This window comes from Lutra lutra, chromosome 2 (assembly GCF_902655055.1).
Source record: "Lutra lutra chromosome 2, mLutLut1.2, whole genome shotgun sequence".
NCBI lineage: Eukaryota > Metazoa > Chordata > Mammalia > Carnivora > Mustelidae > Lutra > Lutra lutra.
In genome coordinates this window covers 28,537,821-28,553,361 of record NC_062279.1, presented here as the reverse complement: position 1 = coordinate 28,553,361, position 15,541 = coordinate 28,537,821, and positions in this window count along the sequence as shown.

The following is a 15,541-nucleotide window of genomic DNA, read 5'->3' as shown; positions in this document are numbered from 1 at the left end:
CAATGGACAGGAAGAAGAACATTTGGGGCAGGTTCAAAGACTGGGATAAAAATGAGCTTGTGCTGAGGAGGACAAATGAAAAACAAAAGCGAACAGAACCCCAAATCAAAAAGACCGGGATGGTCTAACAGGGCCAGATCCAAAACATTTTTAGAGTCAAACAAGACTGAGACTGAGACTTGAGCACATTAAAATTACCAAACAGTAGTAATAATTTTCTTATTATCTGCTTATTACCTTAGTAGTCTTGATGTAACACTTCACATTAAAAAAAAATTGGGATATAATTCTTCGTAGGAAGAGATCTTCCCTCTATGTTCCCCATTTGTGTCTTTTTTGTGGTTCAAAACGAGAGGAAGAGGCATGAAAGGGGGAGGAGACCATGTGTTACTAATCCATTTCTGAATAAATGTTTGCTCTTTAAAAGAGGCAGAGAGAGAAAGATCTTTCTGAAAAGTCTTCCCTGACAAATATTTGAGAAAAACACACACTTTAGTTTTGTCATACTTAACATTGAATATTATCTTAATTTTTGAACAGTAAGCATATGCCCATGATTCAGAAATGAAAATACTGGGAGAACATATAAAATACACCTTATACCTATAATGAGAAGGTTCCCTGCCCCACACCAAAAGATTGCACACCCTAACTGTTCAGCACTGTTATCCTTTTTATACTCTGCCTTGGAAATATTTCTGATTGGTACCCAATGGGCTTCCTCAGTTTGTATTTTTTTTTTTTTTTTTTTTTACAAAAGTATGGTATTCCAGTGTGGGGATTCCAAACACCCAAACACCTACTGATAGACACTTAAGTGGTTTTCAGTTTTTTCACTCACTCACATGTGGTAAATTTGTAGCATATATTCCAGAAGTAGAATTGCTGAGAACGAAACAAAACCAAAAGAGTAAATGCATTTGTATTTCAATGTTATCCAATTTCCAAAAACCTATGGCAATTTTCTCTCCCATTAGCAATATAGCAGGGCCACACTTTGGCTAACTTGATGACATTAAACTTGGGAATTTTTGACAGCCTGATAGTTGGAAAAAGGTGTCTCAATATAGTTTTGTTTTTGTGATTTCCTTAATACAAATGACATTAAACATCACATGTATAAGGTCACCAACTTATTAACAGCTTAATTTTTATTTAAATATTTAGTAGTTACCATGTAGACAAAAATAGAGTACGATCCTTGCAGCCCTACAACATGGTAAGAATTCTTGCAAGGAAAAAAAAAAACAAAAACAAAAACCAAACTTCCAGAGCTTATCTTATTAAAACTGGACAGTAGCTCAGTATTGTGAAAATATTGGTTGGTTGTCCTTGCAGGTTACAGGCATAGATTTGGTGTGGAAGGAGTGCCATCTCTGGTTCCAGGGATGGATCCATCCGTCTGTGGCTGAGCAGGTCTAGGTAGCTGGCACATGGCCTCCCCCAGCTCCTGGAATTGGCTCAGAGATGTCAGTCTGAGCAACATGTAAGACTTTAATTGTTGAGGGAATGGCTTTCTCCTCCACCTCCATGCGAATGAGGAAGCACTCATGGCAGCAAAATTCGAGAAGCCAGCCCAGGGCCCACCGAGACATGGAGACAGAATGCCCGAAGGCTGAACCAACTTTGGGCTTCCTTATTTCATAGCAGTAAATCAATCCCCTTTTGTGTTTAAGGCAGTTCAAATTGGGTTTTCTGTTACTTGCAGCTGAAACATTGGGATGCACTGGGACTTAGTGACCTCAAGTATTATTACTACCCTGATTCAATTAACTTTAGCCTATATATATTAGGCACTTAGAACTGTACTATTTGACAGCACATCCTTTATTTTTTCTTCTAATTTTAGAAGTTCTATTTTCTTGAATAATTTTGGTTGGGACTCTTTATAGAGCCACGTGTCTCTCTGATGAGTGGTGCTTGGGAAAGCAAGTAATGAGGCCACAAATGGGCCACACCTAGAGCGATTCTCACAGGCTGGCACCCTGGGCACCTGTAGGCTGTCATTATCACAGATTCTAGGAAGTGAACCCAAACTTTGGAATGAGAATCATATACAATATTAAGACATTTATTTAAGAAAGACTTTGTAAACAACACATTTTGTATTATATATGTTACTCTTAGGGCCCTACCTGTTGCCCAACCTCATTAAACACTCGGGGTACCTGATCCATTTTGATGAAGAAACATCTTTCCCTCTGGGCCCATTTAGTCCCTCTTTTTTCTTCATCCTCTGGGCTCTACATTGTGTTAACTTCCTTTTTTGCGTGCTTTTCCACACCTTACACCAATCTGGGTTAGAATGGCTTTTCCCTTTCCTTGTGTGAGAAGATTTTCCACATCCTGGTTGACAGTGACTAGAAGGTCACCTTCAGAGATATCACCAACCACATGGATGTCCCAGCAGCAGTTACTGGTCGTGGTGTGTTGTCACAGTAGGTTTTGTCAGTGGGCCTTTCTACATGATGTCTGTGGGCGAGCTTGTCCCCCTTGAGAGGGCTTCTCTCCATGTCAGGAAGAGGTGGAGGCCAGCTGTGGTCTGTGGGCTCTACCCAACTCCGACTCAAATTGTGTGCATGTGGTGTCCATTAATCAGAGCAGCGTGGGCTTCTCTTCCTTCTTGGGAGAACATTTTTGCCATTTCCAAGGTCATCCCATAGGAATGTACCTGTGTGTGTGTGTGTGTGTGTGTGTGTGTGTGAGAGAGAGAGAGTGAGAGAGAGACAGACAGAATGAAATGAATATTTAACAGTCACCTCAGCTTCACCTCCTCTCTGGGTCTCGAAGCTTCTTCATCTTCACATGTGGTTTTTGTCTTATGGCTTTTGTAACAAATTACAACAAACTGTTTTAAAACAACAGAAATTTATTCTCTCACAGTTCTCAAGACTAGATGTCCAAAACTGAGGTGTCAGCAGGGCCTCACTCCCTCTGAGGCCTCCAGGGGAGGGTCCTTCCTTGCCTCTTCCAGCTGCTGGTGGCCCCAGCTATTCTCTGGCTTCTGCCTGCCTCTCTCTGATCTCTTTCTCTGTCCCCACATGGCCTCCTCCCCTTTGTCTCTTCCCCTGTATAAGGATGCCAGTCATGTTGGATTAAGAGCCCCAACCTTCCGTGTAAAATAATGTATCATTTACTGTCATTGTCCATTTAACCCAAATGTTCAGAGAAGAGACTATTCAAATGACTCATGTGGTAACTGGCATGAAGCATATCCAATAAATGACTTCCCTCCCTCTTGTCCTTGGGGTATCAGGTAATTTTGTGACGAATGTAATAATAAATGGTGGGATTTCCAGATGGAGATTATAATTGTGTATGTACGTGTTTGTTTTACCTAAAAAGATGTCAACTTTTATCTATTGAGGCAGCTTTCCCATTTCATCCAACACCCCCCAGTGAACAGGTACACACTTTGTAACCACAAGGTACTTTCAAAGGACACTGCTGTGCACAGGCAGGAATTTCTAAATTTGGTGAGGATTTATAGGTAATATCAATGCTTGGATACTCTTAAAAGAACAGCCAGGGCAGCGCTCGTGATCTTGGCCAGAAAGGCACCTTAACAAAGTATACAAAAATATGAAACCTTGGTTCTTACATGGAAAACCGTATCAACCACAAAATAGGTGTTTTTTTTTTTTTTAAAGTCTCTGCTGTCACAATTAAAGTAATTAGCCCCATTATAAAAATGGTAAAGCAGTGAAGAGGAATCAGGGCCAGAAGTTCCTTTCTCAGGAGTATCTACATAATCATATGATTAATTTGGATTTGGCTTGGAGGATCTGGATATATTTTTCAAGTCATTCCTTCACTTAGTTGAGGGAAGGATTAATAAAGCTATTTTAGAGTGATATTTCTGCATCATCTGTATTTCAATGTGTAGAGTGGTAGCAATCAAGGTAAGACTATTTTCCCAGACTCGAAAGTTAATTTTCCTTTATTCAGAGTCTACTTTGTAAATGAGAAACGGAATGAAAATCTCAGGTGGGACTGGCAGCTTTAATGTTCTGACATCGGTACGTGAGTTTAACAACATACTGATGACTCGTTATGAAAACGGTCTGCAGCTCCATTAGAGCTCAGACACTCAATTTGCTCATCGGTCCAATTTATCTGAATTCTGGGCATTTTACATTGATATCTATGTTTCCAGTCTCTCCCCTCACCTCCCTGCCCTGCGGTACTCAGGGTATTAAATCCCATGTGAAGAGAGTCGTCTCTGCTGCCCTGTGGGATGCATTAGAAAGAAACAGGTTTCTAAGATGCCACACGTTACCCACAGGCATTTTACATTTAACTGCTCTTCTGTGTGCTCCCATGGCATCGACACTGAAGGTATTTCACTGGATATGTGTTTTCCTCTCTCCTTCCTCTGAACTCCAGCAGCTTCTAGTTCAGTGTTGGGGAATACTGTATGTGGAAACAAACTTCTTGAGCAGCATTTTAAGCAATCCCATGGAAGGGGTGACCATAGGCTCTCCCATCATTATCATTTCGTTCTATCCCCAAATAGTTAAAATGGACGTTCTAGAGTTAAGCAGAGAGCTTGTTAAATGGATATCTTAAACCTGAGATTCAGTAGGCCCAACAATCAGTGATTCATATTGTTAATAATATCATTTGATTAGCAGAAGTTAGCAGAGAATTTTTTTTTAAGATTTTATTTATTTATTTGACAGACAGAGATCACAAGGCAGAGAGGCAGGCAGAGAGAGAGGGGGAAGCAGGCTCCCCGCTAAGCAGAGAGCCTGATGCGGGGCTCGATCCCATGACCCTGAGATCATGACCTGAGCCGAAGGCAGAGGCTTTAACCTGAACTACCCTGGTGCCCTCCCCCCCCCCCCCGCTTTTTTTTTTTTTTAAAGATTTTTATTTGACAGAGAGATCACAAGTAGGCGGAAAGACAGGCAGAGAGAGAGGGGAAGCAGGCTCCCCGCCAAGCAGACAGCCTGATGTGGGACTTGATCCCAGGACCCTGAGATAATGACCTGAGCTGAAGGCAGATACAAATAAGGAATTCCAATCTCTACCTCTTCCGGAGTGCCTGCTACCTGCTGCACGCTGTTCCGTGTACTTTACCCCTCCTACCGCCTCATACCCCTTATTACCACCACGTATGACAAGGTATTAGCATTTCCATTACAACATAATATAATGTTACTTGTTTTTACAGGGAAAAAACCCCATCAGCTGGTACATGTTTTCAGCTTAATTCTCCATCATCCCACTAGATGGCACTTTGATACCTCTTTTTGTTACATTTTAAACCACAATAGTCCAGACAGAATGCGCTTAATTTATCTAAACAATTCTATGTAGCTACAATATCTGGAAACATTGAATCAACTACACCAATTCAGATATGCTTGACTTTTCAAATATAATTGTTGTAAATATCTAGTCTCTGGATAGTAGTTTCTCCTTTGAACAATATGCTCCAGAGTCCTCAGCTTTGGGGGAACCTCGCTTCCTTTTAGTGACTGACTACTGTGAGCCCCCAACACTGGGTGCACAAGGGGTTGAGGTGCACAGCTGTGCCCCTCAGACACCTGGAGGGCGGTAGGCGGACAGCTCTCCTTTGTTCCCCCAAACCATCCCTGTTGTCATTTGCCATGTAGCTGAGTCACGTGGCTCAGAATTACTTCTTGCCACGTCTTTGTGGATTCCTTTAAGCCTTTACAGCCCTCCCCACGCCTTTCTACCGCCCCCTCAACCCTCTGGTCACTCCCTGCCTCTCCACCACAGCTGCTTTGCTGAACATGGGAACGGAAGGCCCTCCCTTGATTACTCAGAATATTAACATCAAGTTGCAATATTTAAGATGAACACAGTCTTTGAATACTAGAGGTTTGATAACAGAAAAAGAAAAAAAAAACACCTCTCCCACAAACATATACACGTACAGGCAAACACACAGACATGCACATGCACACGCTCAGAAGTAGACATGGACACAGTGATTCCAAAACTCCAGGGGTGAAGGTCCTTCCTGGAGGTTTCCCTGCTGGCTGTGTGCGGCAAGGCCCGGCTTCAGCACACTCCAGCCACAGGGTCCACAGGGCATTCTGCCCATACTGATCTGTGACCACAGGAGTCCCTACCATCTGGTTTCAGTTCCCCGGGGTCCAGAAGCAGCTGTTCCTCCTTCTGACGCAGCGTCATAACGTCAACGGCAGCCTCACCCTACGTCACAAAGTGGCTGCGGGATATTTACCTCACTTCCTCCCCTGCGACCGCAATTCGTCGTCTCTGTCTCCCATCATCACGGGAAGAAGGGTGAGTACCTTGGGAGAATATGTCTAGAGGGAGAGCGAGACCACATTCACATAACTTTTATTTTGGCATATTGTTACTGTTCTGATTAATTACTGTTGATCTCTTACTGTGCCTCATTTATAAATTAAACTTCATCACAGTTGTGTCCATATAGGGAAAAAACCCATAATATAGAGAGGGTTGGGTACTATCTGCGGTTTCAGGCATCCGCTGGAGATCTGGGAACGTGCCCCCAGGCATGGTGGGGGGGGGAACTACTCTTGACCTTAGTAAAGCCTCTTAGGGCCAGAAGGTTCATCTGGTTTTGGTTTGTCCAATTCACGTGAACAGAGCAAAGGCTTCACGCATGGATCTTCCCTGACTCGTGGACAGTGTGCAGTCTGTTGGCTAGCTGGCTTAGGAGCTTCTAAAAAGAAAATAAAAAACTGGTGGAAAGACAGTGCAGTGAACAAATATTAAGGTTGCAGTTCTCTGAAGGGCTTAGCGTGAAATCTTCATAGCTTCCAAAGGTGCCCACCAGAGGGTGCAGTTATCCTAAGAACTGGCATGCCAAAGCCAGGCAGCAGAATTTCCAGAAGTTGAGAAATTGCTTGCAGCCTTAAAATGGCATCCTCCCTCAGTCCCACCTTATCCTGCCTCCAATCTGTAGCTGTCGTGTTTTCCAAAAGCGCCTCGCTGGAACAGCCTATACCAAAATTATCGCTCATGCTACCAACTATAGATACTCAAGTGTTGTGGAAGGTCCTGTGGTGCAGAGCTGCTGGGAATTTGCAGATACTGTCCATTTTCATCTGGTTCCCATGAAGCCTGGCTGGAGAACTCTGCCGTGCCTGGGCATTGCAGGAATACACTTGAAATGTCTCCCCAGCTCTGCCATTACAGCACTAAGTTAAAATCACCTGTGGACATTTTTTTTTTTTAAAGATTTTATTTATTTTTTTGACAGAGAGAGATCCCAAGTAGGCAGAGAGGCAGGCAGAGAGAGGAGGAAGCAGGCTCTCCACGGAGCAGAGAGCCCAATGTGGGGCTTGATCCTAGGACCCTGGGACCATGACCTGAGCCGAAGGCAGAGGCTTTAACCCACTGAGCCACCCAGGTGCCCCTGGAAATTTTTTTCTTAAAAGCTCCCTTCAGAAAGTGAGTTCAGGTGATGACCCTCTTGGCAAGAGGTGCCTGGTGTGCAGCTATTTGAGAACCACATAACTGGGTGGGGGGGGAGTGAAGCCTTAGAAGTCATACTTTATTCAGATGTAACCCATTGAATTGTTTACCTAAAAAAGAGAGCATAGTCTCTATTAGAATACAGAGCAAACTTCTACACAGAAGTATGATGAATGAATTTCACTTTAAATGTTTCTTTTTAAACTTAATTAATGATTGCTACAAAGCAGAGGACGCAAAGATGCAAATACCAAAACATTCAAAACTTCCAGAGAAAAACTAACAAAAGGAACTGCCTCACCCATAACCCACTTCATCCAAGAATAATCATTAAAATCGATTTTGAGACTGTACCTGTCATTTTTTTATAATGGAGGGTGAGGGGGAAGAAACTTTTAAAACACAATTGGTGGGGCGCCTGGGTGGCTCAGTGGGTTAAGCCGCTGCCTTCGGCTCAGGTCATGATCTCAGGGTCCTGGGATCGAGCCCCGCATCGGGCTCTCTGCTCAGCAGGGAGCCTGCTTCCTCCTCTCTCTCTGCCTGCCTCTCTGCCTGCTTATGATCTCTGTCTGTCAAATAAATAAATAAAATCTTTAAAAAAAATAAAATAAAACACAATTGGTAACAATATAAATGAGAAATGTTAAATGTTCTATGAGAATTTATTGAAAATATTTTCATTATATTTCACATTGAATTTTTTTTCTCAAAAACAATGGGTGAATTTAAAATATAACTAATGCATAAATACTAATATAAATATGATTCCTTAAAGATTTTTGTGTATGTTGTACACCCTAAAAAGTAGTTATATAAAATCATAAAGTTTCTGTTAAATATTATCTAAAAAACTTTGTTTTCTTAACTAATGGAAGCTTTTGGCCCAAGTTCACTTTCAAAATACCAAAAATAATGATTGAATGCCCTTTAAAATGTTTAAGAATTTTTCATGGAATTTTAGGACTGTAAGTATGTTTCTTGAAACTTTAAGCTACATCACAGTACAGAGATATGAATAAAAATTACCCATAATCCCAATGCACTGCTCATGCTCTGACTGAATTTTGTCCATTTTTATATTTCTAGAACCTAATAAAGATAGCTTGAAAGGGAAACTTCAGAGCAATATTATATTTGAACATAGAAACATCCAACATGAAACATAGGTGCATAGAATCCAGATTTGGGTTAAAATAAAGAGCTAAATCATTTTATTAGATGTGAATGGGTCTAAACTGATTTGACCTCTCCAAAAAATGTCAGGTTCTTTTGGTGAATAGCTTCTCATCGGCTAGAGAAAGGTTGGCTGCCTTACCCTCCCTTCCCCCACTAACTGCCTGTAAGATAGTATGTGACAGAGAAAGCAAGTCTTGGACCAAATTCTGCCAAATATAAATATTTGTTAGCAAGCATGTAACAAAAGGTTATACAACCTATCTGTGTAGTTTTGAGGTGTCATCAGGTTTACTTTTAGGGGGACACAGAATTCTGATAAAAGGATCAGTCCACCTCAAGGTGGGGTTCAGTAGACAAATCGAGAATTAGTGGGGCAACAGCTCCAGACCTTGAAGGCGGACTGAAGCCACAAGCGTGGGCTTGCAGGCTTCTCATACTCCACTCAGGCAAGGGTAGTAGGGCCTGTGCAGATTATTTCCAACTGGCCTTCAACCATTCTAAACAACACAATTGTGCTTCTTTGTTAATTTTGCTAACTACCAAACCCTGTGGTGGATTCTGATAGCATCCTTTGAAATACTAAGGAACCGTCTCTAGGTTACTGATTCTACTGATTCGAGTACATTAGATCCTAAGTAAGCATTCCTGTTACTGTTGAGAGTAACCTGTCACACACAGACATCACACTGTTCACACCAGTCTCCTCCATTTAGTCCTTCTCTTTATCCGGTGTCAACCTAGGAGTCAAAGTGACCCCTTTAGAACCTGCCTCATGTAATGGCCTATTGGATCCTCAACAAGACACACCTGGCATATGGAGGGGAAAGGCTCAAATATTTTTGTACAAATAACCAAACAAAAGAACCAATGGATATGGAAGTATTTAAAAAATAAGCTACCATACAGGCAACATAATAGAGTTTCTGTTCTAGTTCCAGTGAGTTTTTTAAAACCCCCTTCCTCTAATACTCTTAATTCTCCAGTCGTAGTGTATTTGCAGAATGAAAAGCTGCTCAACTGCCCTAAAGGGACTCCTGAATTAATCTGGAGATAATTTAAATACGGGAAGAACCTTGTTTATTATGAATTTCATTTTTAGCACCAGTGCACCCACAGACCAAAACATCATGCCATCAAATAGTTGTGTATATTTCACTGGCATTCATATCTGGTACTCTGTTTATTATGAATCGCAGATAATCACTGTCTGAGGCTTTACAGTCTTCCCTTTTCCCCCCACATTTTAAAGTCCTACTTGTCCACAAATACTTTTAAGAAGCAAAAAGACCATGATAAATCTTATGACAGTCAAGGCCGCTAAAATTAAGTTGATGCCTTGAATGAGATTTTACTAATTTGATGGCATTTTTTCAAATGTCTTATTTGTTTTTCTTATTTTTACTTCTAGTAAGTTATTTTTTAAAGTCAGGAGTTACCAGTTGTATTCTCCCTCCCTCATTGCACATTGCAGAGACCAGGATGTGAAATTTGACTACAGAGGGTATGGTAGGCTGGGTTATTCTAACTGCCCCCTGCCCCCCATCATGTCCATGTCCTAATCCTCAGAACCCATGACTTTGTTAACTTACACAGCAAAGGGGACATTACTGAGGTGATGAAGCATCTTGTGTTGGGGGAGATTATCCTGTATTATCCCAGTGAGCCTCATACAATCACTGGGTCCTTATGAGAAGGAGACAGGAGGACCAGACCCAGTAATATTACCATGGAAGCAAGAGGTTGGTGAGATGCAAGGAAGGGCCACCGGCCAAGGAGTGCAGGTCCTTCTAGAAGCTGGAAAGGGCAAGGAAAGGGATATTCCCCTCAGAGCCTCCAGAAACACTGCAGCCCTGCCCACAGCTTGACTTTCGTCCAGTGAGACTGAATTGAGACTTCTGACCTCTGGAACTATTCGATGATACATTTGTGTTGTTTTAAGCTTCCTGAGTCTGTGGTAATTTGTCAGAGCAGCAATAGGAAATTAATGCCCACACCTTTAAAAACCTCCCTGTAGGTGGAGTTGACTTTTTTATAGAAGACCATTAAAAGTACGAATGCATACATTAAAAACGTTTGCTTTACCGGGGTGTATTTCTGTTGCTGCTGAAATTCCGTCCTGAATGCAAACTCCTATTATTCAAAGACACCATCTGTATTAGCAGATTTTTTTCTTAAATGTCCTAAGAATAATGATCTTGTCAGAACTGTGTGAGGCTCCACTGTTGGAAGGATAAGCAAAGGGAGACAGTGAGGAGGCTGAAGGAGCTGCCCCCACTCTGAACTGTTCTATGGTGAACTGACAGAGGAAAGGTCAGCCATGTTGGGGGTCCATTGCTCTTTTCCACACGCACTTAGTAGCATTATTAATGCACCCAGGGGAGTGCAGAACTGATTTTGTTCAACTGTGGGAAGACAGGGTTGGGAACACAATGCTGGCCCAGACAGATTTGGCTTTGATCTCCCTGTTTCTCACATTCATGAATGTACAGCTTCTGAAGAAAATTAACTACTTTCAAATAAAGCCTCTTACTTCCCTTCAAGTAAGAAAAATATGGTGGACATTTAGTAAAACGAAACTGTAAATTTCTCTGAGGTAGCTAGGAAATCTAGGTTAAGATACTCTACCTCACCCACGGTTTGTGTGACCACCCCCCCTTCAGATATTTTCTGTATTATTGAATAAATTGTAATCTTACAAGGTGCAAGTCTCTTCCCTGAATTCAGGAACCCTGGCCTTCTTTACACATCTCATTGATCAGCAGGGTGTTTGCTTTCAATTTCAGTACCTCTTCTTTGCTGCCAGGCAATGCCCACAAACCACCACCACTTTCCTGCCTGAACTAACTCGAGTCTCCAAATGGTTATCCTTACCGCCTCTTGTTGTTTTCTTACAATGCATTCTCTTCAAGTAAGCCGAATTTTTCAACATAGGAAGCGGATTATTGGGCTTCTAGATCATATCTTTCTAAGGTCTTTGATTTTTACTTAATTCAGACTCCTTGCCTGAGACTTCTCATCCCTGACCTTTCTGGCTCCTGCATCTCTGACTGACCTCCTTACCCATCACTCCCCATCTTTGTTCCCATTCTCCACCAATGCACTTTGCTGAGGCCCTCGGTACTGGCTTCTCTGTCTGGAAGGTACCATTCTCAGCTCTCACTTGAGTGGATCTTATTATTTTAATATATAAAAATATTTAAATATTAATTTAACATAGTTTAACATTATAAATTTAATAAAAATGCCACATCTGTAGAGAAGTCTTGCTTATCCAGACAAACTAAACCCTGACATGAGTCCTCACCAACATGATAACTTTATGACTTTATCACACTAAAATATATCTTACATTTTTTTCCTATTTTCTATCCTAGACATTCTACTTCTAAAATATAGTTGATCTTCAGTAACTATTTGTTGAGTGAATGAATACACAAATGAGTTAATGAATATGCAGAAAGCCAGTTGCTTCTTGGGGGCTTATCCTAAACATACATTTATAAAACTAGAGCAACATAACGTTTCAGTTCATAATGCTTTTCTGTTTTCCCATGTTTGTTACTGGAAATTCAAATTTCTGTGTAATTTTCCCTAATAGAATGTAATTGCCCCGAAACATCTGTCCCCTGGAGTAGACATCTATCATAATGAAAGCATTACTGTTAACATGGCAAGCAAACAACTGAATAGATTCTTCTATTCTCTAAAAGGGACTCTATCACAGGTCAACAAAATGTTGAGATTTACTTAGATTCTTTAAGAAGTTGCCATTTACTAAAATTAACAAGTCAGGAAATGACAGATGCTGGCGAGGATGCGGAGAAAGGGGAACCCTCCTACACTGTTGGTGGGAATGCAAGCTGGTGCAACCACTCTGGAAAACAGCATGGAGGTTCCTCAAAATGTTGAAAATAGAACTACCCTATGACCCTGCAATTGCACTGCTGGGTATTTACCCTAAAGATACAAACGTAGTGATCCGAAGGGGCACATGCACCCGAATGTTTATAGCAGCAATGTCTACAATAGCCAAACTATGGAAAGAACCTAGATGTCCATCTACAGACGAATGGATAAAGAAGATGTGGTATATATACACAATGGAATACTATGCAGCCATCAAAAGAAATGAAATCCTGCCATTTGCGACGACGTGGATGGAACTAGAGGGTATCATGCTTAGCGAAATAAGTCAATCGGAGAAAGACAACTATCATATGATCTCCCTGATATGAGGGAGAGGAGATGCAACATGGGGGGTTGAGGGGGTAGGAGAAGAGTAAATGGAACAAGATGGGATTGGGAGGGAGACAAACCATAAGTGACTCTTAATCTCACAAAACAAACTGAGGGTTGATGGGGGGAGGGGGTTGGGAGAGGGGGTGGGGTTATGGATATTGGGGAGGGTATGTGCTATGGTGAGTGCTGCGAAGTGTGTAAACCTGGCGATTCGCAGACCTGTACCCCTGGGGATAAAAATATATGTTTATAAAGCTGTAAAAAAAAAAAAAAAAAAAAAAAAGAAAGGATGAATACCCAAGTTTTGTAGCAACATGGATGGGACTGGAAGAGATTATGCTGAGTGAAATAAGTCAAGCAGAGAGAGTCAATTATCATATGGTTTCACTTATTTGTGGAGCATAACAAATAGCATGGAGGACAAGGGGAGATGGAGAGGAGAAGGGAGTTGAGGGAAATTGGAAGGGGAGGTGAACCATGAGAGACTATGGACTCTGAAAAACGATCTGAGAATTTTGAAGGGGTGGGGGGTGGGAGGTTGGGGGCACCAGGTGGTGGGTATTGTAGAGGGCACGGATTGCATGGAGCACTGGGTGTGGTGCAAAAATAATGAATACTGTTATGCTGAAAAAAAAAAAAAGTTGCCATTTAAAGCTTGGAGAGGGTCTGAAACATGCTTTGGAACAGAACAGAGCAAGAAATGGGCTTTGGAACAGAACAGAGCAATAAATTCTCTGCAGCCCAGGCTGTGCTCTTCACCCAAGACAACCTCTGTAGCTCTAGAAAGAGGTTGCATTCCTTTCAGAAGTCTCATTAGCATGTCTGGATTGTTTTAATGCTAAGTCATCTCCTATCAGGTAGTGGGGACGGGTAGCGGGTGTTGTTTGAAAACCATAGGATTCTTTGCCTGGGTGCCTGGGTGCCTCTGTCGTTAAACATCTGCCTTTGGCTCAGGTCATGATCCCAGGATCCTGGGATTGAGTCTTGCATAGGGCTCCCCGCTTAGTGGGAAGCCTGCTTCTCCTCCCACTCCCCCTGGTTGTTCCCTCTCTGGCTGTCTCTCTCTGTCAAATAAATAAAATCTTAAAGAAAAAAGATTCTTTGCCTGGATAGTAACAAAATGTCTCTGAAAACATTGGACAATTGCATTTGGGGGTTTCGATATTTTCTGTCTGCATGGTAGGCTTTGTTTTTGAGTTAACATTTGAGCTGAAGCTCTTAAATTGACTTTCAGATTCATTGCCAGCCCTCCGCACAACTCCTGTAGGACACCCTGGCTGATTCCACCATCCATGAAATGCTCACGGCTTAAAGGCTACTTTGCAGTGCACATGTGAGCTTCTGTTCACTGACGGCCGGCTTCTGAACTGCCTGTTTGTTTGCATGTCCAGAACACCGCTACTTGTTATTGTAAAGTAGTAATTTATTTATAATTACATAAGCCTGGACCTGAAAGAGTTCCCATGACCAAAGCTGGAACAATTTGAGTAGTGAAATGAATAATGTAGCATTGGATTATATTCCAAAGCAAAAAATACAAATACCCATGAGTTTAGGCTGATAAAAAAGCTACTGAAAAAAACATAAAAATGAGTGAGAATGGAGAAATAAAACTCCTACACAGAAGAATTACAAATAACTTGTGGAGGTATTCCTCCTGTCACAGAAATGGGGGTTAATCCTCTCTCCATTTCTTCTGATGGCTAGAGGATGGAGAGGGATGAAAAGGTAGTCTTATAATGTGAAACCAGCTAGGTGAATGAGGTTGACGTCATCCGTGGTAAGTCACGTTAATAAGTCATCTGTAATAGTAGTATGTATTCTTTTAAAATCAGATTTATTGAGCTATAATTCACAAATACCAAAATATACTCATTTGAAGTGTACAGTTCAGTGATGATTAAAATATCCACAGAGTAGTGCAACTATGATTCTAATTTCAGAACATCTTCACTCTCAAAAAGAAACCTCATACCCATTAGCAGCCATTTACCATCCCATCTCTGTTTTCCCTCCCCCGTACCCCAGCCATCTGCTTTCCGTATCTATAGGTTTGCCTATTCTGGACATTCCGTATAAATGGAATCCTACAGGATGCCATTTTCTTGTATCTGGCTTCATTCCCTTACCAAAGCATTTTCAAGATTCATCGATGTAGTAGCATGTATCAATACTTCATTCCTTTTTTATGGCCAAAGAGCCCACTGCATAGATGTACGTGGTGCTTATCCACTCATCAGTACATGAACATTTGGATTCCTCATTTTAACTATAATGAATAATGTTGCTCTTAATATTCAGACACGAGATTTTGTGTTGACATACATTTCCCTTGCTCTTGGGTATATACCTTAGATGCAGAATTGCTCGGTTATATGGTAACAGTATACTTAATGTTTTGAAGGACTTTTTAAAATTAGAATATAATTGACATGTAACATTCTATTAGTTTCGGGTATACAACATAACAATTCGATATTTGTATACATTGTGAAACGATCACAATAGATCTAGTTAACATCCATCACTGCACATAGCTGCAATTGTTTTTTCTTGTGAGAAGAACTCTAAAGATCTCTCAGCAACTTACAAATAAATAATAGGGTGTTAATTAACTATAGTCACCATGCTGTACATTAAATCTCTGTGACTTAATTCTTTTATAATGGGAAGTTTGTACCTTTTG